The sequence below is a fragment of the Rhopalosiphum padi genome, chromosome 1, assembly GCF_020882245.1.
Source record: "Rhopalosiphum padi isolate XX-2018 chromosome 1, ASM2088224v1, whole genome shotgun sequence".
Lineage (NCBI taxonomy): Eukaryota > Metazoa > Arthropoda > Insecta > Hemiptera > Aphididae > Rhopalosiphum > Rhopalosiphum padi.
In genome coordinates this window covers 29990455-30001473 of record NC_083597.1, presented here as the reverse complement: position 1 = coordinate 30001473, position 11019 = coordinate 29990455, and the positions used below count along the sequence as shown (strand labels likewise).

At 30.1% G+C, this 11019-nt stretch overlaps 1 long non-coding RNA gene across 3 annotated transcripts; it reads right to left on the bottom strand.

Annotated features, from left to right (window-relative positions):
- Positions 1-1341: 1341 nt before the first annotated feature.
- Positions 1342-3476, bottom strand: LOC132916971 (uncharacterized). 3 transcript variants are annotated; one of them, XR_009660227.1, is made up of 3 exons: positions 3095-3476; positions 1768-1854; positions 1342-1648 (listed from the first exon to the last, which is right to left on the bottom strand). It is a non-coding gene; the product is annotated as an uncharacterized LOC132916971 (long non-coding RNA). The 3 variants fall into 3 exon arrangements; XR_009660228.1 differs by lacking the exon at positions 3095-3476 and adding an exon at positions 2052-2142; XR_009660229.1 differs by lacking the exon at positions 3095-3476 and adding an exon at positions 1924-2042.
- Between the last annotated feature and the right edge of the window lie 7543 nt (positions 3477-11019).

Here is an 11019-nt window from a genome sequence, read left to right as displayed (position 1 = left end):
ATGATAAATTATTCATTTAATCATTGATAATAGATTTGAAAGATGTTATTTGGAAGTTATGGTGATTTGAAAATTTTTTGTAATTTTATTAATCTATCAACTATCAAAATGTATATAAAAATGGTCTGAGGATAATAATTACTGATTCAATATTACTTCTTTTTTAAATTTTTTTAGAAACATTTTGAGTAACTATTATCCTTAATATAACATTTTAACGACTGGGAAACTACTTGTTTGAAATTTGATTTTGTATTAGATAGATAAATAATTTACTATTAAAAAATAGAGTTCTCATTTTAAAACAAGAAATTGGTATTACTGCAGGGCATTCCTTAAGTAGTACAAAAAATCTCAATAATTTTAAAATATAGTCTAAAATTAAATTTAAAATTTCCAAAAATTTTAATAAATCTATTATTATAGTAAAACCAGGGGTGATCATTCTTAATGGATCACCCTGTATAGGTATAAACATTAAAATACTTGTATAGTGTCTTGAAAAGACACTACTAGTTACTTACCCCACTTGAGATGCGTGTTCGGTACTACTGTTGGACTTAAAATCTAGAGGTTGCGGATGGATACTCGATAAAACATATGTTTTTTTTTTAGGATGACGGTCGGTCGTTAAATGTACGAGTCCACTTATGTAGATAGTATAAATATAATAAATAAGGTGCGTATTAATGGGACGGAAACGGGTGCCTGTGTTTCAGAAAGTGCTATATTAATATAGGTTCAAGTAGCCGTGATTTATCGTTTAACTTATATGATAAACTGCAGAAAGACGCAATGGACTATATTGTATAATATTAGGTAATATAATATATTATTGTCACATTTGCAAGACTGTAATGGTCCTCTACAACTGCAATTGCCGAAAACAATATTAATTTATACCTTATTCAAATACAACTTGTGTATTTCGCTAGTCTTTTTTGAAGATTAATTATAATTTACTCTAATAATAATTGTTGTTGTTTTATAAAAAGATTTGATAATTTATATAAACATTTTTTTTTTATTGTTGTATTTTTAATATTATATTATTTTATCGTGTGAAATTTATTGTAATATTTAATATATTATTTTTAAAATAATCCTAGTTCCATTAATTGCATTATCCATTAGGAATTTTTACTCTAATAGTATTATACTTTAATTTTAAGTCTTTAATGTTTATGAAATTGTAAATCATTCTCCGTATACAGTACCCATATTATCCGAATTATCATTAGTGTAAGTGATATTTAATATTGCATATTTTATCATTGATAAATAATAATAATAATATATATATATTAATACATTTTAAATAATGAAAATATAATCTTATCATTATTATGTGTAGGTATTGTGCAAATATTTTAATAAAACAACAACAACAAAAAAACTAATTGTTTTAAAAAAATCCTTTTCCATAGTTAATTTCAATTTATATATAATTTGAAGTATGCACCGCTGAGTCATCGCAGATGTTTGCAGTTTTTGTTGTTTTATGTTCCGACTGAGAGAAAGAACTTTCACCAGTCTTATTCGGCATAGTATGTTGATACATTAATCCACTTCGTTTTTCCTCGACGTAAAATGCCACAGCGGGTGTCGCATTTTCGAGCCCGCTATGCGGCTATGCCCAAATCCGGACCTGTCACACATAGGTACAATATTATAAGACAACATACGTATTATTATATACATCTAACAAATAGGTTTAACGGATCAGTGTTAATCCGTCGTTGGTCGCGTGATAACATGTTTTCTCACCTCAGTAGTCAGTATTATTTAATATACCACTGTCTATTCTATTGTATCGGTATATTTCTTTAAGCATCCATATTCCTTGTCAGTTATCTGTAATATAATATAGTCTAAAAAATTGTACATTAACTAAAATTTTAATTAACTATCGATTGTCAGTACTCATCTAACATGGTCCGTATAATAAGAAAAATTTTCTTTGCGTGACAAATAATAATAACGATAATAATATAATTAAATAATAAATAAAATACATAAAAAAAATAATATACAATTATTGATTTATTTACGTTTTATAAGTAAAGCTCGTGTTGAAAGCAGAAAGTTATTTACTTAAACGAAAGAAGATGTATTAATATATATGGGCGCTGATAAAATCACATGATTTTTAAAGATAATAAACTCTTCCAATGGTAAACTCTCCTGGGTCAGCATTATATTTACCTGAAGTACCTACCTATTGCATTATATAATCAAGTTATCACAAAATTAGAAGTTCAAGGTTGAGGTTTACTGCGTGAAATATTGCAATTTATATACGTGATTTTTTTTTATTGTGTATGTTCAATGTTCATATTATCATAAACATTAAATTATACTGATTCAAACTAAGTTATTATAAACCCAGGAGAGTTTACCATCGGAAAAATGTACAGATCATTAAAACTATAAGAATAATTTAAACAATCACCCTTGTATACTTATACAAAGACGAGAAAAGTTTGTTTCATTCAATTGTATTCTTTAGATAAACAAAAATGGTTAAAATTTTACTTATATAATTATTATTATTTATTCTTGCATATTAAATTTCTTAAAATTGATATTCAGACAATTGAAATAAGTCTGTTGAAAGTAATCAATACATTTGTAGTCTATAGGTACTATTATCATAATTTGCCTTAATATAAAATTTTAAAACCTCGGCTTTTATTGTAAAGGGATCTTAGTAAGGGAAACTAGTAAAAAATGCTTATTTAAAAGATAAAGCATATTTTTTATACAACACATTTAAATAAAAAGTAGGAGTATAATTCATGCCTTTAAAATGTTCTTTAGTATAAAGGACCCGATATACCTAAATGCACAATAATTTAATTTTAATGTTTTATATATGAATTATCAGATTAAATTTATATGAGTTTTAAAAGTGATCGTAACTGAACAATTGCATAATAAATGTGTTTTAGTAATTTAAAACGTATGAAAACGACCGAGAGAAATTCTCATCATGTGTGATCATCGCGTTGGATTAGGTATATTGTCAAATATACAATTGCGTTACATACGTTGTACAGAATATATCTAGACTAATTTAATAACATGTACTCACGGTTTAGGGTGGGCAGGAGAGTCGTCCAAATTCCACGTTGCAAAATGTGTAGCTATAATATTATATACGCGGATTGTAAGAGATGTCAATGAAATTCCCATTACCGAATTTCTATAACGAATAATTTGGATGACCCTGTGTATGCCACATATTATAATAACGTACCCATATATTATTTATCTGCTATATATTTACGCACGCTCACGCTCGTTTTTTTTTTACCGTATTAATTATCATTATTTTGTGCGCGCCACATTACGATATACGGTCGCGGCGCGTATGCGACTTGGCAGCGGCCGCGGGACACTCCTATTTATCTACATGCGTACAATATCATAATATTATTATCGTTATAATAATAATAATATAAAGGTACGTAAATTTCTCATTCACATATTACGATATATAGAGGTACATATTATTATATATGTATAAACGGTCATTGCTCATCGGGTTCCTCTCACCCGCTACACACACACACACACACACACACACACACTTGTAGGCGTCAGCCACGTGTTAATCCACCGTCGTTATCAATACCGATGTAGTATAATAATAATCTATACACGCGATGTATAGGTCATGAAATTATAGCTGCTATACGCGTATTTCAATAACCATAAGTCTGCGTGGACCATCGTACCTATCAATATATAATAGTCCTGGGTATTATATTAAGTATACATATATTATTATAAACGTCCCACTGTGGTGTATACACAAGACTCGGGACAGTTCAAAATGTTTACAGTGGAGAGGGATCGGAATTTTATTCAACACCAATTATAATGAACATAATATTCAACGTTTTATTCAGCGTTATTATTTGCCTCTCTTTTTTTTCCACATAAATCAACTATCGTCCACTGAAAATGTTCGGATGTTAATATAAATTTCGAATTAATCACGGTCAAAAATCAACGCACTGCAGAGTTTAGTAGGTAAACTATTGAGCATATTAATGCGTTCATTATATTATTACTATGTTTATATCGGTACACGAAGTTTTATCAATAAACGTTTTGCATTTTAAATATATTATAATACCGGACGCGTTTATCCAATATAATCTATACTATTTATATATGTGCCACTGTGCCAGCAGGTCATTCTCTCCGTTCCTGTTCTCCAGTACCTATATATTATAATACAAAGAAAATTAAATATATATATATTACTTAGGAATGTCCTGTATAAGAATATCGTTATATCATATTATATATGTATGATATTTTTTTAAACTCTCGTCGACTTTCACTCGACGAGGAGGCGTGCTTACTTGTATATTATCATATCGTTATCATTGGTAACAAAAATGCATATTAAAATATAATATCATCATTATTATACGTATATTATGATATAATATCAGTAGGTATATGTAATCGTCGGCTTCGCCGATTTCCGCATATTTAGCGTCCCAGCTCCGTCTAAGCATCTGAACCCTCCTTCCTGTATATGAACCTATATCGTCATACATTGATATTATTATTGTTATTACACAATAATGGCGGAAGACCGTGTGCGTACTGCGTACGTGCGATCCACGGTACATAATATTATAACATTTTATCGTGATATTAAATGCAAGTATACAGACCGTGAAAACAATTTTATATACTTATTACATATTTTATTATATATGAGCAGGGAAAATACTATCGGCTTACTTGCACGAGTTATGTTTTACATAGGCATGCATAGATATTCTTCTCACGGGTGCGGCTCCCATCCGACTCATCTAATCGTAATTTTTGTTTTAAGTTATATAGTTATATTCATAGGTTTGCAGCTGGAGGTTTTTGAAAAGAAAATTTTGAAATGCGCAGATTAAAGTAAAAAGCTATTTGAAATACATTTTTTCAAAATAATTTTTATTATGATATGCTGTAAGTTTTGCTAAACGCAACAACTTTGTAGCTAATTTTTAACAATAATTCTGGACTACATTGCTATAAGTACATTGACGTGGTGTGGGTAGTTCACATATACAATATATAGTACCTAACCTATCTGCTAAACAATTATACGCACGCGTATGATTCATTATTATTATTAATTTTTATCGCCGTGCTAAGCAAATTCATTGTTTCGTTCGATTTTATCACGAGCCCATTTTAAAAATCTATTACTACAATCGACGGTGATACGACGTTCCCGTAAATATATTTATATATATAAAAACATGGTCTGACTCATTAATTCATCATGGCCTAGCTGGAACCATTGAAGCTATGAGTATACAATCGGGTTAGTAGTTTTATCTTATGACGTAAAGAACCACTATAAAAGATTTAAAAATGCATCCCCTAATGGGGTTAAAAAAAGTATAAAAAGGCGTAATAAAAATGAAAAAGTTATTTCTCGGTCAGATTTTCGGTACCTGGCCAAAATAGCAATACAATAACCGCGAATGTAAAATCGCAAAATAATGATGGCAAAAATAAAAACAACGAAATTTAAAAAAGAGCAAAAATATACGATTAGGCATTTAGTTAGGTTTTTTTTAAATTTAAAAAAAAAACAATTAGGTTAGTGACAAATTATATGCTACACCATTTACAAAGTTATTATTATTATTGGTATTATAATTGATGATTGACAAATGAAGTCTTTTAGCACAGTCCTTGTACTTTCATTTTCTGTGTTTGTTCTCCAGCATTATACTGTTCTCGTTTCAATTCTTCTAAATTTTGAATTTTCTTTATTCCGTCAATAAATGTCCATATACTAGAATGGTTTCCTCCTAAAGAATATACAAGCTACACATTGACGCACTGCTGAACTACAACTATATTAACTTGTCTTAGCTCAAATATAACACGATTAACAATCTTATCTTGGTTTATTTCCAATATTAAAATAGTTATAATAGTAACTTAGATAGCACATTGATGATAAACCGATACGTCCGTGGGTACTGGGTATAATATATTAATTGCACCAGAAATTACAATTAAAAATAAGTTTAATTAAGTTATAGTTTTATATGTTTTATAGTATTTGAAAAAGAAATTATAAAACTCTACACTTTCACTATTATGCATAATCGCTTATTTTAGAATTCGTTATTTTTATTATTGCTATTATCAATTCGCGATTTTTACATTCGCGGTTAATTGTTTCGCTATTTTGGCCTAGACCCGTACAGTACCTGCATCGCTGTTATTTTTATTGTTTAAGACTGAGATTGTATACTTGTTAAGTTTCCTTTGTGAACGAAGCTTAAGAGATGGGGATTTATATTCTTTATATTATATACTTAACTCGACTTCAATCAATTACTAAAAAAAGTATACCTGCTTAAACGCTCGCTCAACATTCAATCGTCCCGATTCCACGTTGCTTTATCAAAAGTTATAACTGCCTTAAAGATCCTATGTCATCATTGATTGTATATTGTATAATATAATCGCCATAGCTATTTAATAAACACAAACACACTCACTTACGCTTACTATAGGAGTATAAGATAACACGACAAACAGCTTCAGTGTTATAAATGGCATGAAACGCAATTTTAGAAATTTTAGGTGCCGAATTACTATTGTCAATATACCTAGGTGTTAACCTAGGTGTTTGATAATAATTTATTATATAGTGCCTCTTTTAGTACTCATCGTCGGGTCACGACAGTTATCTAACTCGCGTTATTATTAATACAAATATTTGTCTTTCTACATCATACTATTCATACCGTGTTACGGGTATTAATGATATTACTTGTCAAGCATCCGCCCATATACCTAATAATACAATAAATTGTATAATATGATATATATTGTCACGTATATCAAGCACTTGAACGGCGTATAGAATATAATCCAACAATAAAATATATATTATGGCCATATTATCTTAATTACATTAAACCATATACATAATGTTAAGTGTACGTGTATGACACATCCAATGGCGATAAACTATAATGCTAATATGTTATAATACCTATTATATAAATCAACACATCACACGTGTACTATTCGCAACGTGCAATAAAAAAATAAATAGTAAATTTGCAACGAAGACTCGTGCGATTGAAATCACTCACCAGTTACCACAATATAGTGTATAATATTATAGTGTTTAAGCGCAATCCATGTATGCACGTTCAGCAATAGGTACGATATTAGTGGGTATTGCATTTTACTCGAAAACATAAGATCATATGAGTTGTTTTGAATTCTGAATGCAACGATTAATACGTATTGCTTTAACAATGTTGTGTAGGTTTTTTGTTTTGGATGTGTCTGTAAACATATATCTTTTACCAGAAAATATTTTCGAGTTGTCAGTTATATTGAAGTTTTAATTTTTGTTAATAATGGTTAAGAAATATCAATCAATTACATTTTTTTTTTAAACGTTTGAGTTAAAATTTTGAAAAATATGTTAAAATTAAGAAGATTTGTAAATTATCTTGATTACATATTTTATTTTGATACTTACTTACACTTTAAATGCGGAGATGGAAAACGAACGAAAAAGTATTTGGAATGGTTAAAAAAAATACGTTTTCTTCATAAATACGATCAGATCAAGACATTGGGAAAATACTGGACATGTACTGAGGTTAGAGACACCCAGAAGAACTACATAATACAGTTATAGAAGGCTTAATTGAAGGAAAGAGAACCGCAGGGTGTCCTCGTTTATAGGACAAATATAAGTGATGAAATAATCAAAACTTTTAAGGAATTAAAATAAAAAGCGAGCAGCAATTGACTGGAATGGAGAATTGGAGTCGTAGCAAACAACCTTCGAGTTGAAAAAAAAATTAATATTTAATGTTAAATATTATAGGTATTATGCTTATGCGATATTTTTGGCACACGATGAACGTACACCTACTGTACCTACTACTAATATAAAAATAAAAATAAATTACTTAAATTATTATAGTGAATTATAAAATATCCTTAGGAATAGAGGCTATCGAGAATGTCTCCATTTAGAAATGTTTTTTCGCATGCAATATTTGTTATTCAATTTAAATTTAGCTTATAGGTACATTCATTTGTAACCTACTCATTGGGCGTTGACGACATTGGGACACTCAAAACCTAACATTCTGCAGAGCATAGGTGTAATTTTGGCGAGTAGGGCTTATAGCTTATTGATAAACATTTTTTATCAACACCACTAAAACCTAAACAATTGCAACAACCGAGTAAATTAAACATATTGTGATTATCTATTAACTATTTATACTTGACATTAAAATCTATGGTTGATAAAGAGTATGTTAGTGCTATATTTGTTTTCTCTCTCTGAACCACACACACATAATATAGTAAATTTGCGTACAAAAAAACCAATATTGTTCTGTTATAGCTTTAACGTGTTAAAGTGAATTGGTCTATTATTAAACTCATCAAAGATAAGTAAATTATTGTATATTAACTATATTAAGTATTTGTGTGACATTTCAATAAGTTGTACGCAAGTTACGAATAGGGAGTAAAATATTACGATTTAAACATTTTCTGACTACAGTAAAATTGAAATATCGTAAAATGCCAATGTAGGTATAAACACTATTAATTGATTATAATATTATAATAAAACTAACAACGCGCGATTCGTAAATTGAACTTAATTTTGCTATGTAGAGCGCTTGTTAGAAAGAGAGATAAAACAAAATATATTGGGTACATCGAAGGACTTCTGTCCTTTTATAATATAATAATATTACCGTAATTCGCAGTACCATCTATTAGCGGTTATTTTCTTTTTGATTTTATCTAATAGGTACTTTGGCTAGCACTATTTATTTATCGTTTCTCATTTGTGTTATAATTTATTTCGTGGTAGATGGGTATCACTTCCACACACCCTCTCGGAACACGATTACCAATTTGATAATAGGCTTTAATGTATATTGTGTTGCTCGATTTTTTTGTACAGAGTTCTTAGCACATATAATATGCTCACCAGAAAATTCACAGATTGATTTTTTGTCTGATATTGTTAAAATACCTACTCTGCAATCATTATTTGTACATATCCATTTAATAAACCATTTTTTTCGCTATCGCCTAAATCGGTATTCATTTGCTTTGTGTATAATTAATTCTTTACCACATTCTGTTGGTATAATTTGACAGTTCTCCATAGTTCATAGTTTCAAAAAAAAAAAACAACAATTTACTATAACAATGGTTAACACTATACTGTAATATTTAACAGAAACGATTTGTAACATACTACTTACATTTAACACGCTCAGAATTCCCATATTATTGATGTATTATATATAAACTTGACAACATACGTTCGGAGCACAGACGTGTCGTTTTCGGGGGTCCGTTGCTAAACTATAATCGTGTTATTAAAAAGGTCACCCCGATAAGAACCGTCCGCAGTCGTGCATCACCGCTCGAAAGTCAAAACAATCCTGTAGTGTAATGACAAAGTGTAATAAAGTAAACTACTGGAGGGTGTATAGGTATTTGCTCCCCACGGGTTTGCATAAAATGTTCAACCGTACAGTCACCCGAAAAAAATTTAATTGCGCTTGTGCAGCATAATACATAGCGACTTCACCAGTTCGCGTTTTCTTTTATTCGGCGTTATTGTGTTTGCTGAGCAAGGTTCTTACACGTGGACTACAGTTGTAGGTATTTGCGAACGCCACCGCAGTTGGCATAGTAATAATTGTATGGCGTTACGCGACAATATTTTATAACCGCCGATTTTTCTATAATATGCACAATACTGCCCCGAGAAGCTAACCGCACAATATAAAATTCGTTTTATCTGTGGGCGAGTCATCGCGTAACGACTTTCTCGAATATATGTATACAAAGTCTCGGAGCACAATATTTTCGGAATTTTCGAAATTCCGACCGCGGGGGACGAGTCTCGACTTTGTTAAAGTTGAGTTATCTTAGATTTTTAACTAAACAAATATTATAATAATATTTTAATTTTTAATTTAGAGTTTTAGCACAACAAATAGATCTCGTGAGGAAGTATAATTATAATTATTCACGTCACACGTCGTCTCGCTCGTAATTTTTCAAAAAGCATTAGCACGACGAGACACCTCATAGGTATGTATTTACTGCAGTGGCGCCAAAGAGCTCATTAGTTTAGTACACGCAACAGCAGTGGCAGAAAACATCTTTGGGTATCTACTTGGCCCAACCCCTATACCCAATATACTACGCGTCAGCGCCACGAAAAATTAGGACATTTACACACACGTGTCGAAAATTCAACTCGTGTATGATATTATAGTATTATAAAATAAAATTATATATTATATAGTTTCCCACGAGAACTTTTCCCACCATCACTGTACCAAGCCCACTAAATATAAAATATTTTATAGATTATGCTCACAACTACAGCATAGCTGAATCTGCACGTGTATAGGTATATATTACCAGATTTTTCGGATTGTTTCGATTCGGATTCCGTTAATTTACAACGTCGACGGACACTGTGTATTTCGCAATTCATTTCCACGATGAATTGCACCCAAACGGATTACAATTAATAAAATCATATATGTAAATTATTATTTTCATATACACAATACACATAGCAGTGGAGTACTTATCATCACGACGAGGATTATATTATGTGCGAATAATATTATATTATAGTATATTATTATGCCCGCCGGATCTCGATATGTTGAATATTACGCGTCATGTTTTAATATTGATTTCGTCGCACCTAATAATATCTATGGCCAGCGTATTTTATTTTTTTAATGCATATCTTCTTGAGTTCTTTTTTTTCTATAACAAATGCACAAAACAATATTTTTAAGACATATTATAATTCTTATCCCTAGAATAATATAATATCATTTTAAGTAGATATAATTATTACATGAAATAGACGGACTTGTTATTCTGTCAGAGCGGCGCCGCGCGTGCGATTGCAAAACAATGTCCTAGAGTTAGGTA